The sequence below is a fragment of the Nelumbo lutea genome, chromosome 2 (genome assembly GCF_056320005.1).
Source record: "Nelumbo lutea isolate HS-2025 chromosome 2, American lotus-T2T, whole genome shotgun sequence".
Lineage (NCBI taxonomy): Eukaryota > Viridiplantae > Streptophyta > Magnoliopsida > Proteales > Nelumbonaceae > Nelumbo > Nelumbo lutea.
In genome coordinates, this window is record NC_142685.1 from 103,240,322 (window position 1) to 103,249,950 (window position 9,629).

The 9,629-nt window shown below is 35.5% G+C and overlaps 1 long non-coding RNA gene across 1 annotated transcript; it reads right to left on the bottom strand.

Moving 5' to 3' along the window:
• Positions 1–461: 461 nt before the first annotated feature.
• On the bottom strand, positions 462–8,007 carry LOC148872425 (uncharacterized). Its single transcript, XR_016106781.1, has 2 exons — positions 7,367–8,007; positions 462–751 (listed from the first exon to the last, which is right to left on the bottom strand). It is a non-coding gene; the product is annotated as an uncharacterized LOC148872425 (long non-coding RNA).
• Positions 8,008–9,629: the final 1,622 nt, after the last annotated feature.

The window sequence follows — 9,629 nt, forward strand, 5'->3', positions numbered from 1 at the left end:
TTCACTACTGGAAAATTCATCTATAGAGGCAGCCAAAACTATCTCTAAAAACTTAAAAAATGCCTCTAAAGATTATAGGAGGTAGCCAAGTATGTGCCTCTAAAAGCTCTGTCGCTAAAGGTTTTAGTGGCACTTGGAGAAGCATTAGAGGCAATTTTATAATCCACCTCTAAATTGGACTTTTAGAGGCACATATGACTGCCTCTATTGCACTGACGCTAAAAGTCTTGTTTAGAGGTAGTTAAAAGTGCATCTAAAAGTTCACTTTAGAGGTGCATTTGAATGCCTCTAAATGATTTTGCGGCAATTTAATGCACCTTTAAAAGGAACCAAAGAATAGGAAAAATCTGTATGCTTTAATATTTAGAGCCACTTTTGGCCGCCTCCAAAAAGGTTTCATTTAAAAAAAAAAACAATATATTGTGAATATTGCTACATAAAAATTCCAATTGATACACCTGTATGAAAATATATTCAATCAAAACATAAAACCAATCTGAAACTATATATAAAATCCAAAAATATACATCTTATCCACAACATTCCAATTGACTTCCAGCATCATTTTAAAAACAAAAAAAAAAAAAACACAACATTTAGCCCATCATTATATTCATTCTTCCTTTTGAGTAGATGACATCTTTTTTTAACAACCTACAAATCAAATATAGAGTAATCCAAAAGAAATTCCTTTCAACATCTCAAAAAAAGCTCCTTGTAGTCTTCATCCAATCTTTTCTTCCTCTACAACCTGTAAAGAATAGCAATAAAAAGAAAAGAAAACAAAGTAAATTAGTATAATTTTTGTAAATTAATAGCCATTGGCTATCTAATCACATATAACAACAAAAAATGAAATAAAAATAATTATACATAAATTTGTAATATTTACCAAAAACGAAGGCCAAGCAATAGTAACTCCAACAGATGTTCAATTGCCTTATGACGTCCATGGGGTCTTATTAAAGGTTCCTCACAAATTATCAGTACCTCAACATATACCTCTTAGAAATAATCTTGACCCAATTAAGTATCTCCTACTTTTTTACATTGGTCTTTGCTTAGGGTTGATATGGAATGACTAGGGGAAATTTCACAGTTATCAAGAGGTTAAGTTTACCATTCTACTATTTGGGATAGACTACACAATGTGGTTGTGGCACCATATATAAGAACACTTGAAAGAAATTTAAAAATCTTAGAATGATTACAAAAGAGTTGCAAACAACCTGGTGTGAAGTTCAAGAATTAAGAGTTTTAAAAAGAAGGTGAAACTTGCAAATAAAAAAAAGTTCCGGCTTTAAGGACACTGCCAAACACATCAAATGGAACCCGAACAGCCAAATCATTTCAATAAAAACTCCTAACTACCCAAACAGGCAGCAGGCCAGAAGATTACAAATACAATCAAAAAGAAAAGGAAAAAAGTTACAAATTGATTCCCGGCCTTGTCAACCCCAGACCAACTGATCCTTACAGCCCCAGATCTTGCTAAGGAGTCAACCAATACATTTAGACGCCAGAAGAAAATAGCAAACGAGAATCTCTTTTGAATAGGAAAATGTAATTAAACCATTAGAAACCAATAAAAATGGAAACGGGGAATTATGGGTAGCGTTGTTTCGTTACTGGATAACTCATAAGCTGAACCACCATGGAATTGTAAGCCCATAAACCCATAATTGATGATGCAGTAAGGATTGCGCAAGGATAACATGACAAAAGTATTTTAACTGAATCGGCATTTGAATGGGGACAAATAATCTACAAAAATTTTGAAGCACAACTCCAATGTTTAAACTTTAAAATACGAACCAGATGTAGAGAACTAAAAACCCAGCTTGGGGTGGTGGGTAGGGTTTAACCATACACCATTAGACTTAGCGTTTCAGCCGGTGTAAACAGATAAATGTGTATTCAGCACTGGAGAACTTGAGTTACAGGGATCACATGACGTAGGAATTGAATTATGAACCAAAAAGTCAAATTTTCTGTAAATGTAAACAAATCCCTTAAGTGGGTCAATAACATTAAACCTGAAACTACCATGAGTAATGTACAAACGCAGAAGAAACCTAATCCTTGGACACCAACTGAAGTCTTTGATTGAGGGGCACGATGTAAATTGTAATTCTATTGGGGTTGATTTAATTTGTTACTCAGAGATGTCTATGCTGATATAAATTAGATAGTGCTAACAGATTTCCCCAACCCAACAAAAGGGCCTGGGCACAGGCCCATTTCAAACTCAAATCTGGGCCACAGAAGGGTGGATGTGGTTCAAATATTTATGGCAACACGGCATTAACAGGTTGGTAGTTGGTAGGCTCAAAACGGCTATCCAAAATCCAGGTTAGAAGCCCATCAATCCGGCCCAATCTGTTGAAAATTGTATTCGGCTTGGTCACTGATACAGGTGACAGCAATTTCATGATCATCAAGCCATGATTTCAAGGCGAATTTGGTCCCTTTGTGCATGTAGATGGAACTAACACAAAACACAGTAGCTGCATTAGTGCAACCGACATCATTCCTTTATTCTTTATGAATCATTTCATAAAGTCTAGGTCCCTAGTTACTTGTGTGTTATACGTATTGAACAGTTGAAGACCCAACTACTGTGCAGTCCTACCTAATAGGGGAGGGGCCCAACCTTCTTTTTTCTTTTTGAAAGGTAATATAATCATTAAAGGCCAAGACCCAAAAAAGTATGCTGGTGGTATGGATCCAAAGGTGGGGTGTTCACACCCTTTTAGAGGCACCTGACTCTCCAATGGACAATGGTGCAGAGGAAATGGATATGGAGAGCTGGCATCCCATCCAGACGGCCTTCTTTGTTTGGACTGCAATTCTTGAGAAGGTTCCCACAGTAGACCGCCTGTTGATTAGGGATATGAGGTTTGTGTATGCCATTTATATGGAGAAGCAGGTGAATCAGTGAACCATTTGCTGATTCATTGCCCTTTTTCTTATAAGATATGGATGCATCTTGTTAGGTGTTTTGGGGTCTGCTGGGTGAAGTCAGACAGAGTTCAATGTCTGTTCAATTCTTGGCAGAAAGCTGTGTCCTGTACAAGTGGAAAGCATTTATGGTCTATGGTGCCCTTTGCTGTTTGCAGAGTATATGGAAGGAAAGGAACAGGAGGATTTTTGGAAACAAACCTCTTTCTTTTGAATAGTTGGTGGGCAAGGTGGAAAGAGTGATTTTCAGATAGGCTGGGCTCAGAAGAGACTCTGCTGAGTTGACATTCCAGCATCTCTCTTCCAATTAGAATCAAACTATCTTTCTGTGAATATGTACATATAACCACCATACACTGCTCTCATCTAATATAATCTATACACTCTTCAACCTTGGAGCTTTTGAATGGTATCAATATAATTTTTGTCTCCCATGTATGCAGCATAAGCACATGCAAAGTGCAAACATGTTCTAAGTTAATGTTTTGAGCTCATTAATAATCAAGGTGGGACCAATAGAATGGTAGCTTCTGATAATAAACATGCATGAGGAGACAGGTGCTAGAATATTCTACAAATTCTGTGGCCCCAGATCATGGCTTTCAGCAGCATGTTGCAAGTGTATTACATGTATGACAACAAATAATATATATAATTACTGTTGATTCTTGGTGATCTTTATTGATACTTTTTCGTACAGCAGAACAGATTTTCTTATTGATCCATCTAGCATGGAGATACTCCTGGGATGTCAACCATGACACCCATTTCTCATGTGCCAAGTATCAAACCACATCTTTTTACCACATGGAAAAAGAAAGATCTGTGCTCTAGCTTTTTTTTTTTTATCTTAAATGTAAAACTAAAAAGTCAACTACATAAGCTGATACCAGTATGGGAAACCAAACAAATAGCAAACTTAACAAATCTTTGAAGAGTAGAACACACAACACATGGACTTCCCAAATGAGGAAAGCGATTTCAACAACCTAGAAATCTTAAGACTTGGTGGTATATTTGGTGGCCCAACAGGACTCCAAGTATGACTTCCTAGGCTCAGTTACTCTTACAGGGGCAAGTTTCAAACTGGATGGGTTGAGAAAGATCAAAATCAAAATGGAATTAAACACCCTCATCTTGCTTATTTGAGGCTAAGTTTAAGTATACCCAACAAAAGAAGCCGAACAGAACTTAAAAGTGCTCAAATATTAAGAAAACAAGTGGAATCAAATCAAACCTTGATGATCCAATCAAATTATACTGGGAAAATCTTTCGTATAAAATCATCTTTCTTTAAAAAAAATATCTTTACTATTTCAAAAATCATATGAGACCTACATGAGTTGGCAATCAACTTCTTGGGCTTGCTAGAATAAGCTTAATATTGTGCCCCTTGGTCTCAATTCAACAATTAATTGGGTTTGGAATTGCTGAAGATTTTCACAGGGAAATGAAATTGAGCCAGATTCAAATGGATTTGTGAAATCTGATTGCTCTTTTATCATAAGAGCTACCAGACAGAGCGGTCAAAATAAATAAATAAGAACCACTCTGGATATTGGGCTTGCTAGAATAAGCTTAATATTGTGCCCCTTGGTCTCAATTCAACAATTAATTGGGTTTGGAATTGCTGAAGATTTTCACAGGGAAATGAAATTGAGCCAGATTCAAATGGATTTGTGAAATCTGATTGCTCTTTTATCATAAGAGCTACCAGACAGAGCGGTCAAAATAAATAAATAAGAACCACTCTGGATAGACCATACAAATCTAGTAAGGAATGGATCCAGGTTTCCTTTCTGCCTTTCACTTCTGCATCAATTGAATTAGCTCAAACACACAAGTATATTTAGAGAAGGGACACATGATGTCATATTATAAAATTATTTTCCATGGAACTGAAAACAAAAATATTCTCCTATGGGAGATTTTCCAATTCATGATAAAAATTTTCAACTCTTCCAACCACACCCAAAACAAAAAACAAAAATGCTTTTGGAGACACTCAAGGTCAAGGGAATGACTCTCAGAGATTGCAACCAATCAAGGACCAATCCTATTAGAAGAAATTTATTTGGTAACATTAACACGTTAATGGAGATGAAGCTTTTAAGAAGAGCCCTATCTTCAAAGAAATTAAGAGATATCCATCATATAACACCTATATATATGAGTTTTGTCTCTCATTAACTACTCTTGGAGATTTATATGACTCAATTTTATGTCATAATCAAAATTTCACAGGCCCAAATCATAAGAATGATATTTGTTTTTCTGTATTTTTATTTGATTTCTTGAAATGATAGGTCTCAAAGAACCATTCAACCTAAAAGCTTTAAGTTGTTAAATGAGGTCCTTGAATAGGTTTTATTCTCTAACAAAAGGAATTGACTCCTTCCTTCCACAGGGTGGGAAACCATGGAAGATTCTAATTTTATTGCATCTTAATTTTAGAGTCCCTCTGGATTAACAAATTGCTTAATACCTTTGTTCCTTTGCTCAAATCAACTCATACCCCATACTCTATTTCACATTTCCTCTACTAGTGATGGCCTTTGAATATTCTGAAGATTAACTATTAAAGACAAAGAAAAATCAGCCACAGTTCAGATAAGAAACATGGACCAAAGGGTGAGGTTTTGGGTTGAGTTTGAGTAGGTTTTCTGCTGCAAATTGCAGCAATGGCATGGATCAAGGTTGATAGTTTCGGGGCTGATTTCATGCTAGTTTTCGGTAGTGGGTTGCAGTGGTTACAGGGAATGGGTTCAGGGGTGAGGTCAACTGCAAAGAAAAAGCACTCCAATGTATGCATTCATTCATCCATTCCACCCCTAATGTCCGAGAGTACCTCCCTCTCATCATCCATCCATTCCAAGATCACCATTCAACAAATTCATGACAAAATCCAATGCACAATTTAAAATCTAAAGTTTAAAGATCAAAATTCCAATTCCACCCCTAATGTCAGAAAAACACTCCTTTTTTTCTCTTATTTTCCTTTCAAGCTATTTCCCACTCCTCTTGATCACATAACATGACTTCTTCTGATTGCATGATAGAAAAAATTGATAGTAAATATTTATATTTAAAGAAGAATATGACCTTTAATTTCGCAAAATATCACAAATAGAAATGTGGCAATTGGAGAAGACAAACAATGCATTGAATTAGGAAGAAAAATGGTAAAACCATAAAGAAAAATCAAGTTTGGAGGTCATTCAAACAATGCATTGAATGTTCTTTTCTTTAAACCTTTCTCCTCTCTCTCTCTCTCTCTCTCACTATGGACTATGAGTTTCTCTGTATACCAATTGTGCCACACAAATAGCTCATCATCTTCTTCATAAAAATTAAAGTTTCTCCATATCTCCCAACTTTATTACACAAAACTACAATTCAAAAAAGGCTTTGAGGCAAGGCACTAACACACCTTGAGGTGAGGCAAAGCCAAAACGCCTATCCTTCTCATGAGGCATATGCCTCATGCAAAGGGCTTCAAAATTGAAAAAATGAAAAAAAAAAAACAAAATATATTAGTTACAAACTTCCATGCTCTCTAAAATTCAAGAAAGCTTAATTATTTAGTCGAATATTAAAAAAAGCAAAACAATTTAAAGTAAAAAAAATCTCTCAAAAAATATTATTTCTACCCTAAAATTGTAGTATTTACTGATTTTGTCCATATTTTCTTAATTAGCATGTTCCTATATATTTTATCAGCCAAGAAGAATGCCATAGCCAGCTTCTAAGACTAAATCTAGCCAACTAAATTTCAACCAAAACACTTTTGGCCCTAATAGATCAAGCTAATTAAATCCAACAATGAGGACATATCTAAACTAATTTAATACAATCCAAACAAAAGCTAATATTTTTTTTTTTGATAAAATATACACCTCAGCCCTTTGATTTTCATTTCCCACCCTCAATTTACATTTAACAAGCATCTATGACAAAGGAGACTATAACCAAAAAACTACAACAGTCAGAAACACTACATCCATACCCCCAAGTTCGGTGAGTGGGAGACTACTACCAAAACACAAGCCTTTCCCCCCCAAAAAGCAAAAAAAACAACCCCTTTCTTCTATTATCTCATCTCTGGATAAACAAGGGCACCCATTGGCCACTATCACTGTGCTACTGCTATCAAGAACCTGTAGATATATTTTTCTTTACACCAGACCTAATATGGCTTTAGTTTCTAGGTCCTAGAAACATGCAAGGAAAATTTGCCCCCTATCCATGCTGTTGAGGAGATTTACCCACCCTAAACCACTCCTCCCCTAGAGGTCAGTTAGTGTCGGGTTCACAAAATGCAAAATTAGTCAAACACCCTAGTGTTAGAACCACTCGAGATGCCAAATTTCATGCTAGTCATGGTAGACCAACATCAAGTTCATGCCTGGTCACAACATGCTGGAATCAAGAGAAACGTTATGAGGTAGTTCATCGCCATCCCTCGACCAGTTGCTAGAATGGAAGCTTGGTGGAAGTTGTTATGTGCTATCATTGTGCCATCGTCAATGCCTTTGGATGCTATTGAACCGTTCTTCAGGGTTTGCTCTAACAAACTCACCAGCGAAAGAAATATTTCCACCCTTGTTACATCCCTGTTTGCTTCAACTACAAATCATGCCCAGACCTTGTCATTTTGGGCCTCCATTACCCCCTTCAGAATGGTCAGCCCTAACCCTCTAATTATATCAATAATCTCAAGAAACAATCCCCTTTCTTCACAAAGCATCTCCACATGGACCTGGTTATTTATCGTCATCTTGTTAACCAGAGAACAGACTTCATCCACTTGACACCCAAGCTGAGAAAGAGAAAGGCGACTTTTTGGGGAATACCGTGCATGCTCATAATAACATTCTTCCCAAACCAAAAGCTTGGGGAATACCATGCATGGTCATAATAACATTCTTCCCAAGCCAGAAGCTTCAGATTCCGGCAACCGATCTTCCAGAAAAATGCATACGACCATCTATTCACATCGCAAACACCTCAAAGCTTCACTCAACAAAAGGCACATCTCTCCGGCAACAAAATCAGAATCTCTAATTAAAACAACCAACTAACGCAAACAATGAAAAGCAACCAACAGTGGATGTTTATACAAATTATATTTATTTATAAATATATATTAACTTCTATACATAATAAATATTACCTAATAAATGGCTTCAAAAAATATTAACTAATAAATTTAGTATATATACATACATACATATCAATTAAGTCATGATATTTTATATAAACCATTAAGGTATAGTTTTTATGTTAAAATAAATTAGTTATAATTATATAAAATCCATTTTCGTTGTTGTTAACATATTTTTGGAAAGATTTTTTTTTTTTTTTTCTACTATATCCATGCATATCTTGATTTTTCATCCTTATCTATACATATTCAAGGCATTTCCCTATATCTCTTAAATTACCTTCTAGATGCACCTTACATTTCTAATACTTTAAACCCTATCTTCAGGATAACAAATCATTTTCATCAACCCAGAATCATGAATCTTGTAGAAATAGAACCAAAGAACCAATAAATCACCCTAAAAATGTTTATAGAAAAGAGGACAAGGATTGGATTGTCAGTTTGAAAAGACTCTAGTATAAGGAAGCAAAAGCACTATCGAAATATGTACCACCACACCCTTTGTTTTTTCAGGAGGAGCTTTCACAAAAAACATGGGTTGGATTGTCGATTTGAAGAGACTTCTATATATAGAAGCACGTCCAAAATCTGGGTAATTTTGTCGAGTGACTGAGATGAAGTTTTGAAAAAATAATCTCATAAAACTATGCAGGTGCCCAAACAATAATGATGTGGAAATTTTCTTCATTAGATTATCGATTATTGAGTTTTGAATAATAAAAGAAAGGGAAAATTTTACTTTAGTACCTTGAACTTAAGTGATAGTGTTAAGTTAGTATCCGAATTTTCAAACATGTCACTGCAATATCTGAACTTTCAAAAAGTGTTTAGTTGGTCCCTATTGTTAATCAACCGTTAGTTATCTGATAATGTGATTACTTGTGCAACTTAACATTTTTGAAAATGTCAAAACTACCCTTATCCATTGTCTTCTACCTTGAGATTGAACTGGTTGAGGTCTTTGAGATTTTGGGCTAATGAAGATACCATCCATTGTCTTCTACCTTTAGATGATAGGCCCACTTCTAACCAGAATGGGAACGAGGGAGAGAGAAACGGTGACACTTCTAACCAAAACAAGGAGGGAGGATCAAAAGGTGGCACCTCAGTACCCATTTGAGATTATTAAGGAGTCGGCCAACCCTAGCCCTCCTCCTCTTACTAAAGACAGCTCTAGCCTTCCTGCTAAAGAGAGCTCTAGATCTCTTACCGAAGAGAGAACTAGATCTCTTACTAAATAAGGCTCTAGTCTAACTGCTAAAGATGGACCAACTACTATACAAAGAGTTCTTATCAAAGAGAGACCAATCAAAGCAAAAAGGAAACTCTCCTCTTAGGAAGTTTCCTACTGAAGCTCCTTCCTTATTTTTTTATTTCTATACTTGTAATTATTTCTAATTTATTCCTTATTAGTCTTGTATATATTTAACATTTTATATTCTCTTTATAGCTAATGAAATTCGACCTATTATTTGAGACCATCCTCTTCATATTATTTTCT